Below are 16,061 nucleotides of genomic sequence, written 5' to 3'. Positions count from 1 at the left end.
GTTCTGAAGAAGAGGGCTCCATTATGCTCCTTCACGACCAAAGCGGTTATGGTCGCACAGAAGGCGGAGTTCCTATACGCCCCTCTCTCAGAACATCTTTTTCCAGAGTCCCTAGTCAGGGACATTACCCTTTCGCTGGCACAAAAGGCTACGCAAGACCTCCTGACCCTCTCCGCATGGAAGGCTTTACCGGGGAATCTGCCATCTTTGAAGGAAGAGGAGAGGAAAGTTCAGCAGCCTTTTCGAGGTAGAGCCCCTACTAGGACCGAGTTGAGAGGAAGAAGGCAGGAGACGGGCAGTAGAGCGACCAGAGGGTCGTTCAGGGCCCGCACTAGGAAATGAGGCTCAAGTCCTCCAGACAGCAGTAGGAGCAAGGCTCACACTTTTGGCATGCCTGGAAGGAAAGAGGGGCAGAGGCTTCTTTAACATCCACATTACTTTCAGTACGGTGCGCATAAGGATCACTTCCTTCTAGCTGTTCACCTGCATCAGAGGAGTAAAGCAGATCGCCAGATGAGTCCTGTCGGCGAGGACTGGATGCGTCCCGACATCGGGAAACACGTGCGTCCTGGCGCTGAGTGCTGGTTACGTCTAGGCGTCAAACACTTGAAGCGTCCTTGCGTCGAGAGGAGGATGCGTCCTGACGTAGAGAGCTGAATGCGTCCTGACGTCGCGAGATGGAAGCGTCCTGGAGAGGCAGGCTGGATGCGTCCTGAGGGCGCAAGCGAGAATAAAATCAACTCGTGCCAGGGATTCACTGGCGAAAAACTTAAGACTATAATCCGCTTGTGGCGGAAAAGTGGTATACGTAAGAGTCAACTAAAATACCCAAAAGTAATAACAAACCCCGCTGTAAAGTCTGTTAACCAAGTACAATATCCGGAGCCCAGAACAATGAGTCGAACGAGTAAACCGCCTTAAAAACAAAAATATAAGTAAATTCTCAGAATACGGGATACCCACCGAGTGAGAAGCATAAACGAGAAAGTGCAAACACAATTATAAATAAATTCTCAGAATACGGGATACCCACCGGAGTGGGAAACGTAAGTGATAAAGAACAAACAGACTAAAAATCAGATCTCAAAAGTCGTAGTCTCCGGATAAACAGGTGAATAAAGAGGCGCCGGAAGGCATGTGAACCTTCGGCGCATAAAAACAAAAATATAAAAACACAATATATAATAAAATAAAATCTCCCAAAAATAACGCCGGAACACATGCGTAAGATCCGGCGCAAAACGCAATGAATATAAACTTAAAATACAATGTTAAATTACACTAAAAGCTCCGCCGCAATCGCCCTCCCCGACACTTAAAAAACTAACAAATATAGGATAAAGAACGGTAACAGAACAGAGTGAAGTGTCTGAAACCGATCAAAGAAACACAACTACAATACGTAAAAATTAATCTAAAATATCCAAACCCTCCGGGACGGGAGGATAACATCAAGGATGGATAACCCGGGGGGGAGGGGGAGTCGGGAGACGAGGTGCAAACCCAGTCTCGAACGCCTGGTGGCCAACCAAACTGAAGCGAGAAGAGAGTGCTACCCGTACCGACGTAGGGAGCGTATGGGCCAACCCCCCACCTCGAGGAACTTCCTGTTTACTACCATAGAGCACGTGACCAAAGCCAACCCCCTTCGAAGAAGAGGGAGGCGAAGGCGTAAGGGGAAGGACCCAAGAGGAGGGGGGGGAGACCAGAACAAAATCAGGTGACCATTGTGATCGGAGGGAGGGGGAGGCCACCCACCGAAACACAAAGGAAAAACCTGAAATGGCGGCAAACATGTAGCTCCCGCGATCGTATGTATAAACACAATAAATAATGGCAGACGTAAATGACATGATTAAAATAAAAGCGAACACGCAAAATGAGAACGTTAGGGGAAAAGAACACAGAGATATAGAATAAAACTAAACCTAAATCTTTCTAAATCGGGAATAAGCCAAATCGGAAAGGGGATAAGGTAAATGAAAAACAAAAGGTCTTCCAAAAACGGGAAAATAACGATCCAAAACAACCAAAAGAGAACGTATTCTTCTCCCCGAAAAGGACTCAAAACAAAAAGGCTGTCAAGAAAGCTACCCACCGAACCGCTTACGGATCGACTAAGTAGGATATCAAATACAGCGCTAAAAAACCTGAAGGGTAAATTCGCTAAAATAATAAAAATGAATAAAATATGATCATGCCAAAATATGAAATAGATGTCCAAAACATATACAAGGGCTTACAAATAGTATGAAGAACTAAATGCAAACCTGATAAACAAAGAGATCACGAGGAAGCGACACACAATGGCCGCAGCGAACCCCCGAAAGGGAACAACCAGCGGCGAAAACAAAAAACCAAACACGGTTAAGAATAAAAAGTGTCGCTACCTAGAAATCCCAAACAGACAAATATAATACTCAACTTGGAAGCTGGGATCTCTAAAATGCTGGACATCTTCCAAAAAACACAAAACAACACAGAGTAAAACAAAACACGTCTGAGCAACGCAAGTGCTGAGGAGGAATGAGGATGGGGGATGGGGAGATGGAGGGGTAGAGAGGGGGGTACGTTGATGAAGGAGAGGTTTAATTGGTGAGGGATCTATGGTCGTGGTTCAATCACGCCCCAGTTTTCTATACCGACACTCAAAGAGTGAGCGAGCTAGGTTTATTCCTGGCATTCCACGCATCTCATTTTTCTCTGGTATGTTCAGCAATAACTATGCCTTAGAAATGGTGCTAGAGGAGCATTTCACGGAGCGACACAGGTCCCTCGCCCAGAAATACCCATTAGCCACCCCCCGATAGGTAAGTAGGTAAGGACATGGCTTGTAGGTTAGGTTAGGTTAGGGGGGAAAGTTTAGGTAAATTGTTGTCCATTCTCCATGCACACGTGAAGAACTGGCCGCTGATATACAAAGGCTCCCAGAACTCGACACCCATTTGCTACAGTCTTATTTTGAGTTTTACGAAAGGGCGCTCTTCCATTTTCACCTTATGGTCTTAGCAGGTCCAATTCACTGCAGTACAATATTCCTTATGAAGAAAGTAAGAGTGCCTGGTTTATTTAAAAACATTTTGAACAAATCTGAATTTCAAATGAAAATACTCTTGAGAAATTCGTATTCTTAAATTATGGACGTTTTACAATTCTAAAAGTTACGGTATAACTGAGTGTATGTATGATGATGGCCAATTCAGAATAGGCTAGTGTAAGGGACTCCTCCCCCTTGCACTGCGTTAGACCCCGATAGCTAGGGATACGGGTTGTGGGTTAGGTTAGTTCGGTGTGTTTTAAGTTAGGTGGTGTTGTTTTGTAGAGGTTTTGCAGAATAACACACAGTTTTTGGAGTAGAGCGACCTTGTCTTACGAACGGCTAAAAACCGGAAAGAAATTCCCTTTTCTAGTTTAACCCTTTTACCCCCAGGCTATTTGGAACTTTCCAACCCTTAACCCCTGGCGTTAATTTTTTTTTTTTTCAAGCACATTTTGCAATATATATTTTTTAAACTGCTCTAACAGCCTTAATTTTCATCATAGAGAGGTTAGATTGGTCTCATTCTTTTGGAAAACGCCTGAAGTTTCTCAAAAAGTTATCAAAAATATGCAAAAAAAAAATGTAAATAGCAGTTTTTTTGCAAGGATGTCCCAGTACGTCCATTGGGGTAAAGGGATGAGTTTTGTGAAACGTACCAGTACGTCCATGGGGGGGGGGGGGTAAAAGGGATAACCTATCCAAAAAATTTGAAAAATATATTTGTTCCGTAACCGAAATACAAACCACGCTATTTACATTGGGTTTACCTTTTAGCGTAGCTGAAATGGCGAGCCATTAGAATTTAAAGTGGGTGTATTACCCCCGCGCTAGTTAGCGGGGGGTGGGGGAGTGGTAGCTAGCTACCCCTCCCCCCCTCACACACCGGTGAACTGCTTTCACTTCCACTTTCACTTTTGGCTCGGACATGGACAGACGTCTCTGTCTTTGTCCTCGCTTGGCAGCCATTGTTGTTTTGTCTTTACTTAATCACTTACTTTTCTTTTACTCAATATATATGTAAACATTTTTTCGTGTTTATGTATATATTTGAGTATAGAAATCAGTAAGTTTCCTTTTCAGAGATTGTGCTTTTGTGTGTAGTGTACGATATCTCCGTGGAGCCCTCGGCAGTTAGGCCACCATGGTGTAATTTCATGGGTCGCGATCGAGTTTGACTTCGGTCTTTCTCTCTCTCTTTGAGGTCGTTCACCCTTTTACTACATTACTTTTACTACGTCTGAGTAGCTTCCTTCCCGTGTGGGTGGGGTTGCTACGCCGTACGTTTTGTCTCAATTAGTTTATGAATCTAATTGTATTTGTTGATTTTTCAGCTTTGTAGAACGATTCCTTTCGGGGTTTTCGTTCTTTCTTTAGTGTTCATTCATTTTTAAATTACATAATTACATAGTTACATAATTATAATTGTTATAATTCTGTGTTGGTTACAGCTCTCCTTCCATGAGTGTAAGTGGTTGCGAGGGCACGTGCCTGTTGTGTAATTCTTGTGTTCCTTTCCCTCGGGATTCCTCTTCGGAGCCTTCCCGGGGGAATGAATGTCAACTAATGATTTTTTTTTTTTTATTTTTCACAGTTACCGATCTAGTTCGTTTCTGTAATGTGACAACGGAGTGAGCTGTCTTGTTGAGGCCTGGGGATTCGGCTGTTGCTGCCTCCCCTATAGATTGTCAGGGGCTTGTCTCCTTCTCCTGGAAGTCCTCCCGTGACGATTGACAGCTCTCCAGTTCATTTTAGAACAATCAGGAGGCTCGCCTCCTTGGGTGGGTAGCTTTCCTTCCGAGGGAAGTTTTCCTGTCCAGGCTTGAGTTTTTTCTTCCTTGGGGGGTTCTCTTGCCTTTTTTTTTTCGTGCGACTATGCTCTTGGTGCTGAGCGGTCGCACCTGCAGTTACGCTTAAGGGGCTGGGCAACTGCAGGAGCCCCTCTTCGGAGGATTGCTCTTTTTAGGTCACTGGCTGACCCGTCTCTTCTACGAAGTTTCTCTCTTGCGTTCGCGAGAGAGTACTCTCATAGAGACTCCTCTTCAGAGGACTCTTCTGCTGTTGTTGCTGTTGGCCGCCTTTGCCGTAAGGCTCACCGTCCACTACGTCGTAAGGGCCTCCCATCTCCCTATAAGGGTGCTAAGAGTCACCTTTTTGAATCTCCGTATGCAGCCTGCAACTCCTTCTTGACATTCCGCCCCTGGTGCAGATGGACAGCAGTCTGACCTCGTCTTCCGACGGGCAACGGTCTTCCGATGCGGTCTTCCAACAGACAACGGTTCCCTCGGGGCAAAGGGTTGCCTCCCAAGGGGGGTGCTTCCCTTGCATGTCAGGGTTCCCCTGCGCGCCCTTCTGCAGTGTTTTCTCCTGCTCAGTGTTAGCACACAGGCGCGCTCTTGCTCAGTGTTAGCGCTCTCCTCATCAGCGTTTTCCGGATCGCCAACGCTCTCCTGTTCGTCAGCGCTCTCCTGATGATCGTCGCTGCTGTTCCTGTTGGTTCCTGTTACGCGCCATGTGCGCCCACGTTCGTCCGCGCAATCTAGAACTTCGGTTCAGGTCTTGGACAAGGACTCTTCTTCTACGCACAGGATTCCACGCATTGCCTTCTGCTCGCCAGCGATCACCAGCTTGCCAGCGACCACAGACACGTCAACGTTCGCCTGCTCGTCAGCGATCTCCTGCGTGTCAACGATCGCCATCGATCCGCCACGCGTGTCAGGTCCCCTGGACACCATCAGTAGCGATCTAGCGCTCGCCTGCTGTGGGCCACGATCTCCGGTAGCTGAGTCTTTCCGTAGATCTTCCTCCTGCTCGCCAGCGCTCACCTTTACTTCTGTCCTTCTGTGCGCCAGCTTTCTTCAATCGCCAGCGCACATCTGCGCGCCCTTTCCTGCCACGCACCTATGGGCGCCAACGGTTTTTCCTGACCGTCCAGGATCGCCTGATTAACAGCTTGCTTCAGCGCTCACCTTCCTGATGCACCTGCGCGCCTTCTGTTTAGCGCAATGCGCGCTAACCATCCCTAGTCTCTTACGCGTTAGCGATCGCCTACGCGCCCGCGCGATTCTTTGCCTGCACGCTAGCGTTTTGTTAACGCACCACCGCTCGCCAACGCGCCGTCGCTTGCCAACGCACCTTCACTCGCCTACAGGCCATCGCTCGCCAAGACGCGCCATTCCTCGTCAACGCGCCATCGCCCGCCTACGCGCCATTCCTCGTCAACGCGCCATCGCCCGCCTACGCGCCATCGGTCTCCTGACTGCCTGCGCTCACCCGCGCGCCAACGTGCCTGCGCAACCACACGCCCATGTGCCCGCGCTCCTACGCGCATGCGCTCCAATGTTCGCCCGCGCGCGAACCAACAGTATTCCATCGCGCGGACCAACGGTGTTCCGTCACGCGAACCAACGGTGTTCCGTCCCGCGAACCAACGGTGTTCCGTTGCGCGAACCGATGGTGTTCCATCGCGAGAATGTCGGCTCGATTCCTGCAGTATCCATTGCTCGCCGACCACCAGCTCTCGCCCTTCCTACCACGCTCGCCCTCCTTCTGCGCTCCCTCGCGCACTTTCGTCTGCGCTCCTGCTTCCCCGCGCATGGGCGCTTCCACGTTCGGCCACGCGCAAACCATTGATTTACCTTCGCGCGAGCGCCTGGGGGATTGCGACCACCAGGGTTTCGCAACATGGCCAGCCTGGCGAGTCTTCTGGAGCGTATTTCCAGAACACGGTCTTCACCCCGTAAACGCAGAGCATGGCACATGCAAGAGCAGGAAGAATCTTCAGGGAGGTCTGAGCAACATTCTTTTTTCCAGAACTTGGGTTAGCCCTTCCTCGTCATTCCCTGGAAGGGTCTTGCCAGGGAGCTTTCCGTTCGAGATTTCTCCGTCAGGCAAGGGGTGACTGGTTTACCCCTTCCTCTTCTCCATCTCGTGGAAGGGGCTTACCAGGTCCTTTCCCTCCTCGGTTGAGACCCGAGGTTTTGTACAAGGAAGCTCCAGGAAGGTCATGGGTACTTTCCGCCTCTCGGGCTCAAGCACCTTGGCGTTTCATCGCCAAGTTTCGAACTTGCGGGCAAGCTCGAGGTTGGACCATCTAGACGCAGTGACCGAGGGCTTCCTCTCGGGTGTCTCCTCCATGGATGTCGACAAGCTCAGACACTCTTCCATCCTTGGGAAGAGCTTGTTTGTGCCCAAGGACAGGGACATGGACAGGGGTTGTGCGGAGGAAGTCGACTTCCATTTTCACTCCTTCAAGGCGCTTTCTTCCAGACCCTACAGGCCTCCAGCGCCTCTTCTTTCAGCCTCGTCGGCCTAAGTTATCGGACCGGCTACGGCAGCTAAGACAAGGTGTCCAATAGCAGTCCCCTCCTGTCAGGAACAGGTAGTACGGGAACTCTCCTGGTGGGGCATAATCCTAGAGGGAGCGGCAGAGTTCACAAACTCTAGGATTGGCAACCCCCCCTTGCAGGTCTCACGCTGGGAGGATGCCTAAGGTTACACATCCGGATAACAGCTTCCCGATGCCGATTCCTGCACGATCTCTGTGATCAGCCAAGGATATCGCGCCTCGCTCTTACCATCTCTCCGTCTCTGTCAGCGAATTCAGTGTCACTGAACCTCTATGCCATGGGGTCGGCAAGAGTTTTTGCCCGTTTGGGCAGAATGATCCATGCCTTAGGAGAAGGTCCTCCATAGGATCGTCGACGGCTTCACCCCCCGGCTTCTTCAGTCGATCCTTTCTCGTAGGAAAGCATCTGAGACGGGAATTCCGTAGTCGACCTCTCAGCTCTGTTCAAGTTTGTCGAACAAACTTCGTCCAGCGTGGAACAGCAGAATCGATCAGACTGGTAACGAGGCGGCAGGACTCCTTAGGCCCTGGATCGGAAGGACGGGTACTTCCAGTTTCCATTCCATCCATCTTCCAGGAAGCTCTTGGAATTCAGCCAGTGAACCCTCGTTTATCGCGGTAGATAGGTTCCAGTCGCGGCCGCGATAGGTGAAAATCCGCGAAGTAGTGACACCATATTTACCTATTTATTCAACATGTATATTCAGACTTTTAAAACCTTGCCTTGTACGTAGTACTGTTAACAAACTACCCTTTAATGTACAGAACACTTAATGCATGTACTACAGTACCCTAAACTAAAACAGGCACAAATATTAAAGGTGATTTTATATCATGCATTTCCTAAACATGCTAAAAAGCACGATAAAAAATGGCAACCAATGTTTTGTTTACAATTATCTCTGATCATAATGTAGAAACAAACTGGAGGTAGAGCTTTGCTTATTACCCAGACATATTTCCCATACTTTTCCCTCAGAACTACATCACATCTTCCTACTTTAGATATATATATATATATATATATATATATATATATGTGTGTGTGTGTGTATATATATATATATATATTTATATGTATACACATATACATACTTACATATATACATAAATACATGCATACATATATATATATATATTACTGTATATATATGGGTTATGGAAAAAATCCGCGAAGTGGTGAATCCGCGATGGTCGAACCGCGAAGTAGCGAGGGTTCACTGTAGTCTTAAGATGCGGTGTGGCAATCCCGCCGCGGCATCGCAGGTTTTTCCCCAAAGAACTCTCCCTGCTTTCCTCATGGCCGCTCAGGTGCAGGCTTCCACCTCCTTTGCCTTTTGGAGGTCTGGTCAACTCCGGTAGGCTCGGGTTCGACCTTCTTCAACGCCGGGACAAGCTTCCGGGTCCTTACCATGAGTGAGGGATCATGGTAATTTGCTAGGAGCCTTCTCTACTTATGCCTCAACATCTGGGGTATCTAGCCATGATATTGAGTCAACGGCCTTACCACGTTGGAAACACCGCTTCTCGTCCGATCAGCGAAGTTAAGCAACGTTGGGCTGGTCAGTACTTGGATGGGTGACCGCCTGGGTACGCCAGATGCTGTTTCCTCCTTCTCCGAGCCTTCCCTTCAGTTGACTGTGGCAAGGCTGAGGAGAGTCGCAGTACCTGTTCTCAGTCAAGCAGAGCTTTCAGCCCTACCTTGGAACGTTTCCTGAATCTCTTTTCCTCATTGACCCATCTAAAGTCCCGAACGGTCGCCTCAGGATAAGTTCCCTGTGAGGCAGCCCAAGTTCCGGTGGTATCAAAGCAACGGTTAACCGGACTTTCTGGCCCCTAGGGGACTAGCGGGACGTTTAGACCTGCAATGGGTGTTGACCTATGGAACCTCTTGATGGGAGTGGATATTCTCATCCTGTCCCCACATTTTGATGCTGTTCTCGGACTCGTCAAAGAAAAGGGGGGCCGCATGTTCCGGTTCAGGCCTATGGCCAGGACCTGAAGGATACCTCTCCATCATTCAGGCAGGCTTAGGGGCCGTAGTCTGGCCCCTCTACAGATCCTATAGTTCCTGCCGAGTCGCTCCGTGCGCGACGACTTCATGGTACTGGCGTATTCCAACCAGCAAGGGACGCATTTTCATACCTTCGCATCTTGCAGTAGAGATACTGAGATGATCCGAGGTCCTCTCTATACCACTATCGGCTCGCTCATTCCGGGCACAGGAATGTTCTCACCGACTATCTGGGCAGAGCCTCACAGATAGAGGGTACCTGGGGGTCTTTGGCCTGTAGTAGCCAGCAAGTCCTGGCCTGGGGGACCTGATCGCGACAGCCTGGAACTTCAAGCTTCCGCTGTTCTTACCCTCCAGTCTCAGACCCCAAGACTCTTTGGCAAAATGCTTTCCGGTGATGGTGGGACAACATCGACGCCTGCGTCTTCCCACCAGTGTTGTCTGTTGAGAATGGGTCTCAACAAGACCAGGTTGTCTGTCAACCTTTCGATGGCCCTGAGAGCTCCACTGTGACTAAACGCGGAACGGTTTCCGGACCCTCTGCTTCCCCTGACGGAACTCCCGGAAGAGCTTCTCCCACGGCACAGGCTACTCTAACAACCTCACTACAACATCTTTCACGAGCCGTGGCATCGCTTCGGCTTCGTGCCTGGAGACACTACGCCGCCACCTCAAGAAGAGACAACCTGCTATAGTCGCGGAGCGGAGATCGCATCACCTGCGATAGTCATCCGCAGGGGTCTACCAGGCGAAGTGGAGAGTCTTCTGTGGTTGGTGTCGTGGGAGAGATACCTCTTCCCTTGAGGCCTCTTCTCCAGCAATAACGGACTTATTGCTTTTCGGCGGGAGGAAACTCCTTTCCGCTCTCAGCAATGAAGCCTGTCGCTCAGCCTTTCTCTGGCCTTCAGACTGAAAGGAATAGACTTTTTCCTTCCCGCTGGACCTTTCTTCGCTCATGCGAAGCTGCGAACGTCCCTGCCCCCAGTCGTAGTGAGACCACCTCCATGGAGCATGGTTCGAACTTTTAGTCCCTTTAGAGATCTTCTCAAGAACCATTACGTCAGGCCCCTGATCGTATTCCGTCTTGGGGGACTGTGCTCCTGCTCACTCTGGCCTCGGCCAGAGTGAGCAGGAGTTATCTTTGGGAACTGCTGCAGTTTGTCCTCACGTGCAGCCAGGTTGGGAGCACAGGAAGGACACGGGTGAGTCTCCAGTATACCTCTTCAGCTCGGACTCAAGGACATTCATCTCGACCTGAATCCAAACCCTCCTCCGTCACGTCGCCCTACAGCACGATGTCGGATACATCGCAATGTCCCTCGCCTTCGAGTAGTATTACTCTGTGACGCAGGTACTACAAGCTGGAGTCTGGAAGCGTCTAATGTCCTTCGCAGACCGCTTCCTGCAGGACATGACCCACAGGAGTATCGATACGTTTCTATTGCTCTGTGGTGGCTACACAACAGCTGGTCTAACCTCAGGCTCCTTTTTGGACAGGTAGCAGAAGGTTGAGGGCATTGTTATCAGGTTTTAGTCTGCATGAACGAAAGAAGTATGTCTGGCCCTTACTTCTTTCTTCATCGTCCCCTCTACTGGGGAAGTAGCATCCTGGTCTCTGCATAGCTGACCTCAAACCTCTGCAGGTAAACCATGCTTCCTTGTGTTCCGAGTATTGAGTCAATACTGTCGCGTCCCCCATACCTTGGCGAGGTGGTATTGGGAACGTCCTAACCCAGAGTTTCTTCTGGAACTCCAGGTCAACTGCCTAGGACGGGTCACACTTCTTCCTTCACACAAGCTTATGTAGGCCACACGTTTCCTTGCGGAGCAAGGAACTTGTGAGGTGCAGGGACTCCTTTTCTCGAGTGCGACTCACTCGGATTTTGAGTCCCCGGGTAAAGCCAAAGCCAGTATGGCTGGGGACTTTCCACTCTTCCTAAGGGGTAAGTCACCCAATGTAAATAGCGTGGTTTGTATTTCGGTTACGGAACAAATGACAAATTCGGAGATAATTTGTATTTTTCCTAACCATATAAACCTTAGCTATTTACACATATTTGCCCGCCAGCCCTGTCCCCCAAGACAAGTCCTACCTCTAAGTGAAGTGAAGCAGTTCACCGGTGTGTGAGGGGGGGAGGGGTAGCTAGCTACCACTCCCCTACCCCCCCCCCCCCCGCTAACTAGTGCGGGGGTAATACACCCTCGTTAAATTCTAATGGCTCGCCATTTCAGCTACGCTAAAAGGTAAACCCTTTGTAAATAGCTAAGGTTTGTATGGTTAGGAAAAATACAAATTATCTCCGAATTTGTCATATTTCGATGATAATCATAAAGATATTATGATACAACAAAGTAAAACTGCAAGTGTTCTCTATTTTGGTATAAATTAATCGTGCGCTGGCTGTAGACGCATTGGTATGATATGTATAGCAATATGGGGTCCTTAGGCAAATAGGTGGTTTCTGTGGTGAGATGGTATTTATCCGTCTTGTTTGATGCGACGCGTAAACTATTAGAATACTATAAGATAATAGTTACAGAGAAAGTGTGATTGGTTTATGTGTATTATTTGTGTTTTGAACATTTCTGGGGACAATAACTAGCAGAAACCCATATTTGCTTATTTATGGTGGGTCGACTACCACAACTAAAAACTTGAAACGCCTTTGAACACACCCTATATCAGTGTAGCGGTCTTACGACCAACCCCCTTACCCAAGTATATTTATGGGTACATTTGTCCTCCAGAGTAACGCTATTTAATCATTGGTCTTTGTGCTGCTGTGTCTTGCATCTCTCTCTTAATTTATTATCTTCCTCCTCCTTGGTTCTACCCATTAGTGTGGCCGAGTATTTTGCCATTACCAGAGCTAAAGTCTCCCTTCTACCCTTACCAAGTGGAAAGTAGCCACTGAACAATTACAATGCAGTAGTTAACAACTTGAGTGAAGAAGAATTTTCTGGTTATCTTCAGTGTTGTCGGGTGTGTGAGGGAAGAGGAGAACGTGTAAAGTATAGGCTAGACTATTTGGTGTAAGTGTAGGCAAAGGAAAAAGCCGTAACCAGAGGTGAATCCATTATAGTACAGTACTATTAAGCCAGTTAAAGGGACCCAATAATGCTAGCAGTAGTATCTCAACGGGCAGCTGCTGGCTTGCCAGTCATTAGCGGGGAAGCATCACACCCTGCTCGCTCACTATAACTACTTTGATTTCAGCAGTCGGTGGAGACAAAGCCCTGTCCCCACTGGGTTGAAACTGGACAAATTCCAGCTTTACGCTTGGTCTCTGTTCCCGGTATGAGGATATACAATAGTGTCTTGGGAATTATTATTATTACTACCGGTACTTGCTAAGCTACAACCCTAGTTGGAAGAGCAGGATGCTCCAAGTCCAAGGGCTCCAACAGGGAAAAAATAGCCCAGTGAGGAAAGGAAATAAACTATAAGAGAACTAATATTTTGATAACAATAACAGCATTAAGATCATTCTTTCATGTATATATCATTACAACTTGAAAAAAAAAATCAAGAATAAGAGAAATAGTATATAATAGTGTGTCCAATTTTACCCTCAAGCAAGAAAACTCTACCCTAAGACAGTGGAAGACCCTAGAACAGGGGCTATGGCACTACCCAAGATATTGCTTTAGTCAAGAACTTGATTAATATTATCATGTTACCTTTAACGCCTTAGGCTGGCCAAGGGGGAAAGCTCATTCTCACCTTCTTGGAGTTAGACTTCTATGAAGTCTTAGGATCAGACGTCTTTCCTTCTGTGTCTATTTGCCAACCCTCCGTGGTTTTCTGACAGACACACATGAATAACACACATCCTAGTGAGTGCTGTTGATTCAACGTTTTCAGTCTCGCTTATCGGAAGCCAGTTGCTTTCCGAGTCTGGCGATCAACTCGCTTCCAGCAATTTGGTATGGTGATCAAATTGTTTCAGCGATTTGAATTCCTCTCAGTGTCCTCAGCTCACATTCAGGGGGAAGCTAGCATTTCACTTGAGAGAGATGCTTTAGCCAGGATCTTCCTCTGAGCCCGCCAACCCTCCGGGGTTTTATGGCAGATGCTGTCGCAAGCGTTTGCTGTTGTCCTGACCAGGTGGTTCAGAAGTGCAATAGCGAGTACTCAGTTCACAAATTATCCTCGCCGATCAGCTCACCTGGCTGGGTTGAGAGCCCGGCATCATAAGCTAGCACTCGGCTCGATCCCCATGGCTCGTGCACGCCCTTGCACAACTGAGATTGCTCTACCTGCTTTGGTAAAATTCACAAGCAAGGCTCACTCACATTTTGCCGCGCTCCCAATGCCCCCCGTCTCCCACTCGGCCACAATCGGTGATCCTACTTCATCCAGGGGGTTAGTAGAGCATGAACCAGGTTTGTGCTCCCCTGGGGCTTGCACCCATGTCGACCTGAAAGACATGTAGAAAGCAATTGTTCACTCAAGGTCATTGCTGAGCTTTTCCCTGCGTTCAGCAGCATGCGCTCAAGGCAATCGCTTGCCTCACACCTTAACTCTCTTGAGCGTATGAATATCCTTTCTACACCCCAAATGTGGATGAGACAGTCAGAGATATACAATAGGGGTTTATTCAACTGCTGAGGCACTGACATCATTCTAAAACCAAAATGGGTAGGTCTTCTTATTGAGAGGTTTGTTCCATCAAGTTGAGTACTGGTGTTTTCTCTGGAACTGAGGAGACCTGCCTGGGGTGCAAAATGGTGGCAGGGGCAGGCTTCGGAGGAGGTTGAGGAGTTGTGCGTGTGGATGCTCGAACAAATCCTCTGGCGTTTTGCTCTCCTGGCGTGTTAAGTCATCCAGGACACACTGCAGGGGCAGGACATCCTACCAAGTGGTCTGACGACCAGTAGACATTTTTATGGTGGCCAGGGATTGCTCTAGCCAACTTGCCACTTTACTGGGAACAGTTTTGAGGAGCTTGCGCCTTGGGTTTCTTTTGTCCAGGTTACACCGTGGGTATGCTGACTTATACAAGGAGGCCAACTGCATAGAGTAAATTTTCAACAGTTCGGCCTTCTCCCAGGTGGCGCTCTGGAATCGGGCCATCCTCCCAGTGTCTCGTCTCTCGGGATCCTTAGCACCAGTCGAGTTGGAGATCCTTCATTTCCAGGTTGGAGGTCTCAGAACCCCCATAGGCTGAGAAAGCCTGCTTCCCCCTTCAGGTACCTTCCAAGCTCAGTAGTCCATCGACTGGATCTTTCTGCCGTGTATCTACCGACTGGCGCAGGAGGTCTCAAAATCTGTAAGGAATTGGGTAAAACTTTGGCCAGATTCCATCAGAAAGATTTAAGTCATATAGATGGTAGTCTGACTAAAGGGTTTTGACATCCTCAGTAGAATCACCGTCAGCTGAGCTGACACCGGAGCAGGAGCTGTAAGAGTCGCCAGAGGTACCACTTGCCGGAATCATCTTCACAGGTCAACTCCCTTTCACAGTCAGTATTACTGATAAAGCTGGTCTATTATCAACCTTAGTTTGGCATTTCTGTTTGGGAATGGCCCCCATCTTAGCAGGATGCGCTGGAACATCTTACAGTCTGCCTAGTCAGCCAAGAACTGCTTCCTTAGTCCACATATAGGGCTGCCTAGTAGTTGCCGGAATAGGTTGGGAGGCAAGTTTGTGCCCCTATTAAAGGACTTGAATTTGTCTAGTTAAGGAAAAATAGAAAATACTTTTAAGAATTTTTATTTTGATTTTCGTGTCTTTTGTACCTGAGGTTAGAAAGGTAAGACTGATTAATTGATATTAATTCAAAATAGAGTAAAAGACTTGGATTTTAGCCATTGTGCATTATTGCTCAAAGAATGCTAGTCTTTGATAGGAATTGGATATTTGCCTCAGAGCAATGCTTCTTATGCATGCAAGATACATTCAATGATAAGTCCTCAACAATATGAGTAGTTCTGATTTTTAATTATTTTTCATCTTATTTCAGGTCTCTGCGAAGATGAAAGCGCTGCTGGAGAAGTCTGGGGGAAATGTCTGTCTAAAGGTGAAGGACATTACTTTAAAATCAAGTTGTAAAAGGAGACCCGCTAAGATGATGCTGAGGACTGTGAGGGACAATGAAAGAAGTTCTTTTAGTCATGCAGATGACTAAGGGACAGATGGTCATCATACAGACACCATAGTTACCGTAGAAGATAATGACGATAATGCCGTTGAGAAATCGGCTGGATGCACAGCATGTCGGCTCATTGCAGATTTTGTCGTTATTGTATGTCATCAAGACCATTCTACATCTCTTCAATAAAGGTAAGAAGGATTTAGATACCTATGAAGGGTAAACTAATCATAATTCCTTATGGAAACAATTCATTTGTAGGCTGTCAAGTTTCTTAAAAGATGATTGTAAATGAAGGGTATTGTGTTGGTTAGTTTATGTAGGGAATCTCTTTAGGTCCTGCATTTACAAACTTGCTAAGCTCCAACCAGCATATCCATTAAACTGAGGGACAGCTGTACTCTATTCAGAATGTGTTGTTGCTTTGGTGTGATACAATAAACAGTTATTTGGTGGTTGTATTTACTCTTCTCAGATAATGTCCATGGCACTAAGTAATGTAAAGTGTTAAGTATCAAGAAACATTATCAGATCCAATCACCTTTTAGAGTACTTGTTCTTATATG

The 16,061-nt window shown here is 47.7% G+C and overlaps 1 long non-coding RNA gene and 1 pseudogene across 1 annotated transcript in view; both read left to right on the top strand.

The window, feature by feature from the left end:
• The first annotated feature begins 8,878 nt into the window (after positions 1-8,878).
• LOC137634077 (5S ribosomal RNA) lies at positions 8,879-8,996 on the top strand (annotated as a pseudogene).
• Positions 8,997-14,206: 5,210 nt separating this feature from the next.
• Positions 14,207-16,061, top strand: part of LOC137633387 (uncharacterized) — a 60,952-nt gene continuing 59,097 nt past the window's right edge. The window contains exon 1 of the long non-coding RNA XR_011042188.1: positions 14,207-15,686. This is a non-coding gene — a long non-coding RNA (uncharacterized lncRNA). The remainder of the gene's footprint in view (positions 15,687-16,061) is intronic.

This window comes from Palaemon carinicauda, chromosome 43, assembly GCF_036898095.1.
Source record: "Palaemon carinicauda isolate YSFRI2023 chromosome 43, ASM3689809v2, whole genome shotgun sequence".
NCBI lineage: Eukaryota > Metazoa > Arthropoda > Malacostraca > Decapoda > Palaemonidae > Palaemon > Palaemon carinicauda.
The sequence above is the reverse complement of the archived record's forward strand: the minus strand, read 5'-3'. Positions and strand labels throughout refer to the sequence as shown.